The 8,408-nt window shown below is 39.3% G+C and overlaps 1 pseudogene; it reads left to right on the top strand.

Moving 5' to 3' along the window:
* Positions 1 to 1,771: 1,771 nt before the first annotated feature.
* LOC139038636 (growth hormone-regulated TBC protein 1 pseudogene) lies at positions 1,772 to 2,826 on the top strand (annotated as a pseudogene).
* Positions 2,827 to 8,408: the final 5,582 nt, after the last annotated feature.

Here is an 8,408-nt window from a genome sequence, read left to right as displayed (position 1 = left end):
TATGACCCAAGTTGACAACTGTGACTTCTTTGTGGCGTTCCGATGGTTGTGTCATATAAGAATCACCTTATATCATTTGAGAAGCCGCTGACACAGGGCTCTGGTTTGATGGATGACCTGAGCTGGTGCTATTCCTGTCAGAGGTAAGCAGCAAGCTTTACGGGAAATTACTGGAAGAAGATACAGTGAGGGGGAGAAAGAGAAAGTAGTGTGCATTGCACAAAAACTGACAAAATGATTTGCTTACAGTTCCAAGCTGGTATAGCTAAGAACGGCAGGGACGGAAAAAATGTCTCATCAATATTTAAATAGTTGATCATACAACCAACTTGACAGGCCATTTGTAAGGGCAAATTATAGAGCAGAACTGTAAGCTATGGAGGCCACTGTGCCCTCACTTGCACTTTTCATATTTCAGGTTTACATAAAACATAAAAGAAGTACAATCATGCAATTGTTTTATGTTTTTACACCAGTGAGTCTCAAACTGTGTTACCCAGAAGCAGCATTAGTGTGAGAACTTGTTAGCAAGTGCAATGACTAAGACCCCACTCCAGTCATACTGAATCAGAAACTCTAGGGTGGGTTTAGCAATATATGTTTTAGCAGTTCCCCAGGTAATCCAATGCAAGTTCAAATTTAAGACCACTGCCTTCTCAAATCAATATTTGCTGTCTTAGTTCCCAAACATGTCATATCCTATGCACACATCTTTGATTTTCTCGAAAGATTTCTATAAATAATTTATAACAAGAGAAAATAACACTGATTAAATTAAATTAATTTAAAAATTTAATTAAAATAAAATTAAAATTAATTAAATTAACAAGATTAAATTAATTAAACTCTATTGCATATAAACACAAAAAATATGCACATGTGATATGCAATGCTGCTAATAACTTTCAGCAATACAGCAATTTGGAAATATGGTCATAGAGCCACAGATTGGAAAATACACACCACAGTTTAGAATAACTCTCCACTATTAACATGATAATCCCATTCCTCCCTGTAAAAAGGCTTACATGTTTATCCAGCTTGCAGTTTAGCATTCCTGGTAATAGAAAGTTCACTACATTGGAAGGCAGCTCGGCTGTTAGCCAATGTACCTGTTGGGGGCGGGGCGGTATAGCTACGTTAAAAATGTAAACAGAGCTTTAAAAGACATCTGAGAACCATGGAAGGAATGCAAAGCAAATTAAACAAACAAACAAAAAATCTTGAGAAGCAGAACCATTCTTAGGTGAGCAAAAAGTCACCAGCAAGCTTTTTCCCTTAGTATATCTGCTGATTATTGGTGGATAATTCTGGGCCTTTGATAGAGAAAGATGAATTGAGCTTTCAGTGGTTCTTTTCAAAAACCTGGAAAATGCAAGTGCCTGAAATATATGGTCAGTTTTTTTTTTTTTCTTCACAGAATAATGCTAAATTCTGAGCAATAAACAGAATGGGGAACAAGGCTAAAAGCTTCTACAAAGCCACGGTAATGTTTCCGCAGTCTTTCAGTGTCCAGTGAACAACTCTAAGAAGTCGTGGAGAGGCGCACAACAGGAAGGGAGCGTTCCTCAAAAATATTGGCTCTCCAGTATTACACAGTTTTCTTCAGGAAAACAGAAAACAACCTGGGCACATCAAGCAGAAAGAGTTCATACCATGAATGATAGGCCTAAAAAAACAAACAAACAAAACTGTTGAAAGAGCTGGAGGAATAAGAGACACCTGCTAGTATCCAGGCCTTCAGAAGGCACGGATTGCGGGAGGTTGTGTCATGACGCGAGGCGCTGCGAGTCCGGGGCGGTGGGTTTGGCCCCCGCGCCCCCGCCGCCCCCTCCAGGAGAGCCCGGGGTCCGCCAGGCGCGCACAAGGGGCGCCCAGGGGGCGAGGGACCGCATCCAGGGATCAGTCCGTTCTCGCGTTGGAAAGGTCTGAGGACTTCGATTATGCAGCTTTTGAATTTTTTTTTTTTTCCCACCCGTTCTGTGACACCAGCAGGGCCATAACATGGTCCACACCTCTAAAGGGAAGCCGTGGTGTCCAGAGATTACGACAGTGACGCACCACGTCCGGAAGGGCGTCCCGCCGGAGCACTGGGCCCGCGCCTGGGTCGGGGTGAACGAAGCTTTGGCCCCGATGGACCGGAACCGTGGCCACCACCACTGTGTTCTCTGAGGAGAGAGGCATGACGGCCTGGAGGAGGCCCTCAGAACACACAGGAACGGGGCCTTCCCGGACAGCGTGAGGCTCCAGAAGGGCGCGGGCCCCTGCTTGCAGAGGACCCTGGATCAGGTGCTGCTGAGCAGCCCGCACACAGCCGCGGGTGGGCTGTTGCCAGGCAGTGAGCTTCATAGCGCGATATCTAATTCTGTGGCCTTGGACGTCCCAGCGGACGGGATACTTCCAGAGTACTGCGGCCCCTCGATGCTGAGCCCAAAGACAGGCCAGGAGGTCCTCCCCGAGCTGGTGACGACCAAGCTGCTGGCGGTGGTGGCCGGGAAGGGACAGGCACGGCGTGCGGTGGACCCCGGGCGTGTTGCGCTGGTTTGTCTGCCTGTCTGTAAACCTCCAGCCCGCGTTGCTTCACATCTGGGATAGTCTGTTCAAGGAGGGCTCCAAGGTCACCTTCCAGGTGGCCCTGACCCTCCTCAAGCGACATCAGGCGTTGATCTTGAAAACTAACGGCGTCCCCGACATCTCAAGGAGATAACCAGAGGGAGCTTCGTGACGCAGTGCCACACCTTCGTGCAAACAATATTCTCGGAGCCTGGGAGCCTGTCCAGGGCCAGCATGATGGGGCGCTGCGCCCGGCTGCTGACACAGGGCTGACTCAGCTTTCTGGGCGAAGGAGTTTCCACCCGCCAACGCCAACACAGCTAACACTCCAGCCAGGAACCGAGCAACTTAGTTATCATTCTGTAACGTACATCTTACTCTTGCCTGGAAAATCCCATGGCCAGAGGAGCCTGGTAGTCTGCAGTCCATGGGGTCGCTAAGAGTCGGACACGACTGAGCGACTTCACTTTGACTTTTCACTTTCATGCACTGGAGACCGCAATGCAACTCACTCCGGTGTTCTTGCCTGGAGAGTCCCAGGGACCGGGGAGCCTGGTGGGCTGCCGTCTATGGGGTCGCACAGAGTCGGACACGACTGAAGCCACTTAGCAGCAGCAGCGTACATCTCCTCTTCATTGGGAGCTGCAAGTCACCTTTCTAGATTTCTTTTTTTAAATCTGAGATGTTAAAAATATATAATACGTGAGATGTAAGGAAAAAATGTGTCATTCATGGGAAATTGAAACCTTCCATAGTCGAAAGCCCATTTGACTGATTACCACTGCTGGAGCTATATGGTCTCTTCTTTACCCCCTGCATTTCGCATGTGCTTCTTGCTGGTAAGTCCTAAACTGTAAATATACCTTTTACACAAAATGGTAGAGATAGAGGACAGCGATAAAAGGGTTAATGAACACAAATATGTATATAACAAACAGTATTTGCTACTGTCCTCATTTCTGTAATTGTTCATAAGGTATTTATATCTCCTGCTATTTATAACTTTTGGTATCCATTCCATATCTGCTTTCTCGTCAACCAGATGTCTGGATGTGTTTCTTACTTGACAAATATGTAATATGTAAATCCTTTCAGTAATATTTAAATATGATTTCTTTAATTCAGGGCAGTTATGATCTACAACTCTTTTTTCTATGGTGAATTTCAAAATAAGTGTTTATCAAATATATAAATATAAATATGAATTTATGTTTCATCCTTTCTCAATTAAAGATTATCCTACAGTAAGTAGTATTCTTAAAATTCACAAAATTTTAATTTCAGTGTAAATGAAACTTCACACTTAAATATTAACTCCACAATTAAATATATTGGTCTAGTGAGTAAAATAATGGTTAGGAAACTAAGGAAAGTTAAACTTCAAGTATGATAGCATGAGTGCTGTATTTCCATTGAACTGTTAATTGACATTGTTACACACTTAAAAATGCTTAGTATTAAAAATGCACTCTGACTGTGGGACAGTTTTTACAATTATACATCTTATTGCAGTGGATGCAAAGTTACGTTCTTAATGACTATGAGGAGAATATCTCTGTAAAATAAAGTGTGCCTTTATTGAAACTCTTTTCTTTCTATTTTTTTCCTTCAGAATATTGTTGCTTGGGGGAAAAAAAAAGATTTCTGTCAGTGGATCAAAGCTCTGTTCTCAGTGGAATCTCATTGACTCTGCTTGCTAAAGAAGAGGTAAGGAGGCTATGGTGGGCGGTAGGTAGAAGTAAAAGGGAGATAGTAGTGCCCAACGATTTAACAGTTTCGACTATGTTGCATGTAATTTGATCGATCTCTGATGAATCTCCACGGTCTTCTAAATTTCTTCCTAATCATAGTATGCCTTTCAGTAATGTATTTCTTTGGAAAGACAATATTGAGACTAAATTTTCTGTCAAGTTTGCATCAGGTTTTAACAAAGGCTGTGCACTGTTTATCTGAGTCACAACTCTTTTTAGATAAGTTACAAATTAAAACTTTTCAAAATAATAAGTAAAACTATAAATAAAGATAGAGCTTTTTGATGTCTAAGAGGTAGAAAGGGGAGATACAGCGTTAGCACAGATATAAGATGATCAATCTAATAATAAAACATTAGTGTTTTCGTCAAAGCATGTTACGTGTCTTTGATGTTAGAAAATCACCTGAGTGTTGTGGAAATTTACTTGCTCTGGAAATCAAAAGTTCTGGGTTCAACTCCTGAACATATACTAGCTCTGTGACCTTGAACAAGCTGAACATACTTCTGAATTTCTTCACAAAATTGTAATAATTGTACAAGTCATGTATTCCTCTCATGTTTGTTTGACAAACAAATGGTAAAACCATATCAGACGTTATTTGGCAAAACTACGAAGCACCTTTTGATGTGGGATTCTTAGAGAAAGTGATGTTGTGCAGCATATGTGAGATAAACAGGGAATTGTACACAAACAGTATACTTCAGAATCAAATGTCTTAGATTTTAACTCCATTTAGCTTGTGCTTTTCTACACAATGAAAAGTGTCATTGAAAAGTAGTGAAAAAAATCATTGAATTTGATGAAGATGGTTCTAGAATTGACATCTTTTTCTTTTGTTTAACAGTAATTTTCTAGCTTAGCCTGTGTTTTCTTATCTGTGAAGTGTGAAGGGGGAAGCATTAAAATTTGTGTTGAATAGTGTTAAAATGTAAAGAATACTAGTGGAACTTCTAATCCATTGGATGAATTCAATAGATTTTGTTATTTTTATTTTTCTAGTTAACAAACTTTGTAAAGGTCATACTAAGGAAATAAGATGGCAAAAATGATATATAGTGTTAAAATTAAGTGCAATGTAAATGCTGATATGCTGAAAGAGATGGTGTAGTGGTAAGGAATCCACCTGCCAATGCAGAAGGAGCAAGAGATGCAGGTTTGATCCCTGGGTCAGGAAGATTCCCTGAATAAGGAAATGGTAACCCACTCTGGTATTCTTGCCCGGAAAATTCCATGGGCAGAGGAGCCTTGTGGGCTACATACCATGAGGTCACAAAGAGTTGGATACCACTGAGTGACTGGACACACAAATACAGTTTATTTAACAAAGATCTGTTTTGCTATGTACATATTTTGATCTATTTCTTAAAAGACGCATTAGCAGAAACCTTAGTGGCCATAACCATTGCATATTACATCCATACTAATAGTAATAAAATTATTTCTCGTTCCACAGAACTTATCATTATCATCATCAACAGAACTTATATTTTTATCAAAAATAACTGTATTTCTCTTTCTAATTCAGGTTGATATTTCCCTAAGGTAGTCTGGTTTGGAGAACTGTACTTTCTGAAAGATCAGCCAGCATCTTCTCTGTGAAACTGTAGAATATATACTGTCCAACTGTCTAGGTTTAACAAGCCTTAACCAGTTCTCAGCTGATTCCTTGGCTGTACTAACAACCTCAGGATCCAGCAACATCCCGGGCACTCTGCCACACCGTCTGTTCACTATCAACAAATGTCGCCAATCAGTTTGATCAAAGTGTCACAAAGGTCAATGTCTTGCAGATTTTGCTAAAAAATAAATGCCTAAGAAGAATATTCTCACTTTCCTCTTATTATCTCTTATGACTCGCTTTTTAAAATGTGTTCCTATTAAATACTGAGCAGAAACAAAATATATATAAACTATATGATAGACGCAAAGTGTTTAACATAGAACTAACCAAATAGTAAATGCTGAAAAAGTTAACTATTATTAGAACTAATATGCACCTAAAAATGTATTTTCAGACTTAAAAGAATTTTTATAAATTTAAGAATTTTAGAAATATAAAGAGATACAGATATATTTGAACTTCCTGTAGCCCATTTGATCTCGTTTATTCTCCAAGGAAACTGCAATCCTGAAGTCAGTATGATTTATGCATAAGCAGACTTTTATATTCATACTAGTTTATATATTAGTTTATTCTTTGTATCTGTGCATACTTTATTAAACCTAAACTAAAACAATCATAAAATTGATAAAAAAAGAATAATCTGAGGCATAGATTCAGAATTGATCATAGTACCCATTACAAATGGTGGCATCAATTTATGCTCTTTTGAGAAGAGTCTGCATTATTTTTGCCAAGATTTGGCATTGCCAGCCTTTTTACTTTTTAACAGGCTACTGGGAATAAAATGGTGAATTTTAATGTGTTTTAAAAATTATTTACAATGTCAAGCATCCTTTTTGAGGTTTATGGGCCACGTGTGATTTCTTTCCTGCAAAATGCTTTTTCATGACTTTTGGCAATTATTTTCTTGACTTGTTTGTGCTTTCATCAGTTGAAATGATGGAGATGCTTATATGTTTTGCATATAAATATAATTTATTTTCTTACAAATATCCACTAATGGCAAATTATTCTTATTTTGGTGCTATGAAAGTAATATGATACTTTTCATATTAATACTCTCAAAACTGTCAACTTTTTCATTCCTTTTGATACAGATTTGTTAACAATATTTTCCAACTCAAAGATAAATAGAAATTTCTACAAGTTTTTCTAACTAAAATTCGATTTTCCACAGCTTAGCATTTAAAATATATATATATTTTTTTCATAGAATGAAGAGTAAATGCATTTTCCATAGATATAAAATTTGCCTCAGCACCATTTACCAAATAGTTTATTTTGTTGTTTTCAGTTGCTAAGTCATGTCCAACTGTTTGTGACCCCATGGATTGCAGCACATCAGGCGTCCCTATCCTTTACTATATCTCAAAATTTGCTCAAACTCATGTAAATTGAGACAGTGATGCTATCTAACCATCTCATACTCTGTCACCCCCTTCTCCTCCTGCCATCTATCTTCCCCAGAATCAGGGTCTTTTTCCAATGAGTCGGCTCTTCACAACAGGTGGCCAAAGGATTGGAGCTTCAGCTTCACTATCAGTCTCTCCAATGAATATTAGGGTTGATTTTCTTTAGGATTGATTGATTTGATCTGCTTGCAGTCCAAAGGACTCTCAAGAGTCTTTTCCAGCATTGGAATTCAAAAGCATCAATTCTTTGAAGCTCAGTCTTCTTTATGGTCCAGCTACCACATCCATACATGACTACTGGAAAAACCAGAGCTTTGACTATAAGGACCTTTGGTGGCAAAATGATGTCTCCACTTTTTAACATGCTGTCTAGGTTTGTCATAGCTTTCCTTCCAAGGAGCAAACATTTTTCAATTTCATGGCTGCAGTTACCATTTGCAGCAATTTTGGAACCCAAGAAAATAGAGTCTGTAGCTGTTTCAACTTTTTCCCCTTCTATTTGCATCGAAGTGATGTGACCAGATGCCATGATTTTAGTTTTTTGAATATTGAGTTTTAAGCCTACTTTTCATCTCTTTCCTTAAGAAGTTCTGTAGTTCCTCTTCACTTTCTGCCATTAGAGTGGCATCATCTGCATATCCGAGGTTGTTGATATTTCTCCTGACTATCTTGATTCCAGCTTGTAGATTTATCTAGCCCAGTAATTCACATCCAGCCTTGTATGTAAGTTAAGTAAGCAGAATAACAATATACAGCCTTGTTGTATTCCTTTCCCAATTTTGAACCAATCCATTGTTTCATGTTCGGTTCTAACTGTTGCTTCTTGATCTTCATATAGGTCACTCAAGCGACAGGCAAGGTGGTCTGGTACTCCCATCTCTTTAAGAAATTTCTGCGGTTTGTTGTGATTCACATAGTCAAAGTCTTCAGAGTAGTCAATGAAGCAGAAGTTGATGTTTTTCTGAAATTCCCTTGCTTTTTCTATGATAAAGCAGGTATTTCAGTTTGGTCTCTGGTTCCTCTGCCTTTTCTTAGTCCAGCTGTACATCTGGAAGTTCTTGATTC

The sequence above is a fragment of the Odocoileus virginianus genome, chromosome 16 (assembly GCF_023699985.2).
Source record: "Odocoileus virginianus isolate 20LAN1187 ecotype Illinois chromosome 16, Ovbor_1.2, whole genome shotgun sequence".
NCBI classification, from domain to species: Eukaryota; Metazoa; Chordata; class Mammalia; order Artiodactyla; family Cervidae; genus Odocoileus; species Odocoileus virginianus.
The sequence above is the reverse complement of the archived record's forward strand: the minus strand, read 5'-3'. Positions and strand labels throughout refer to the sequence as shown.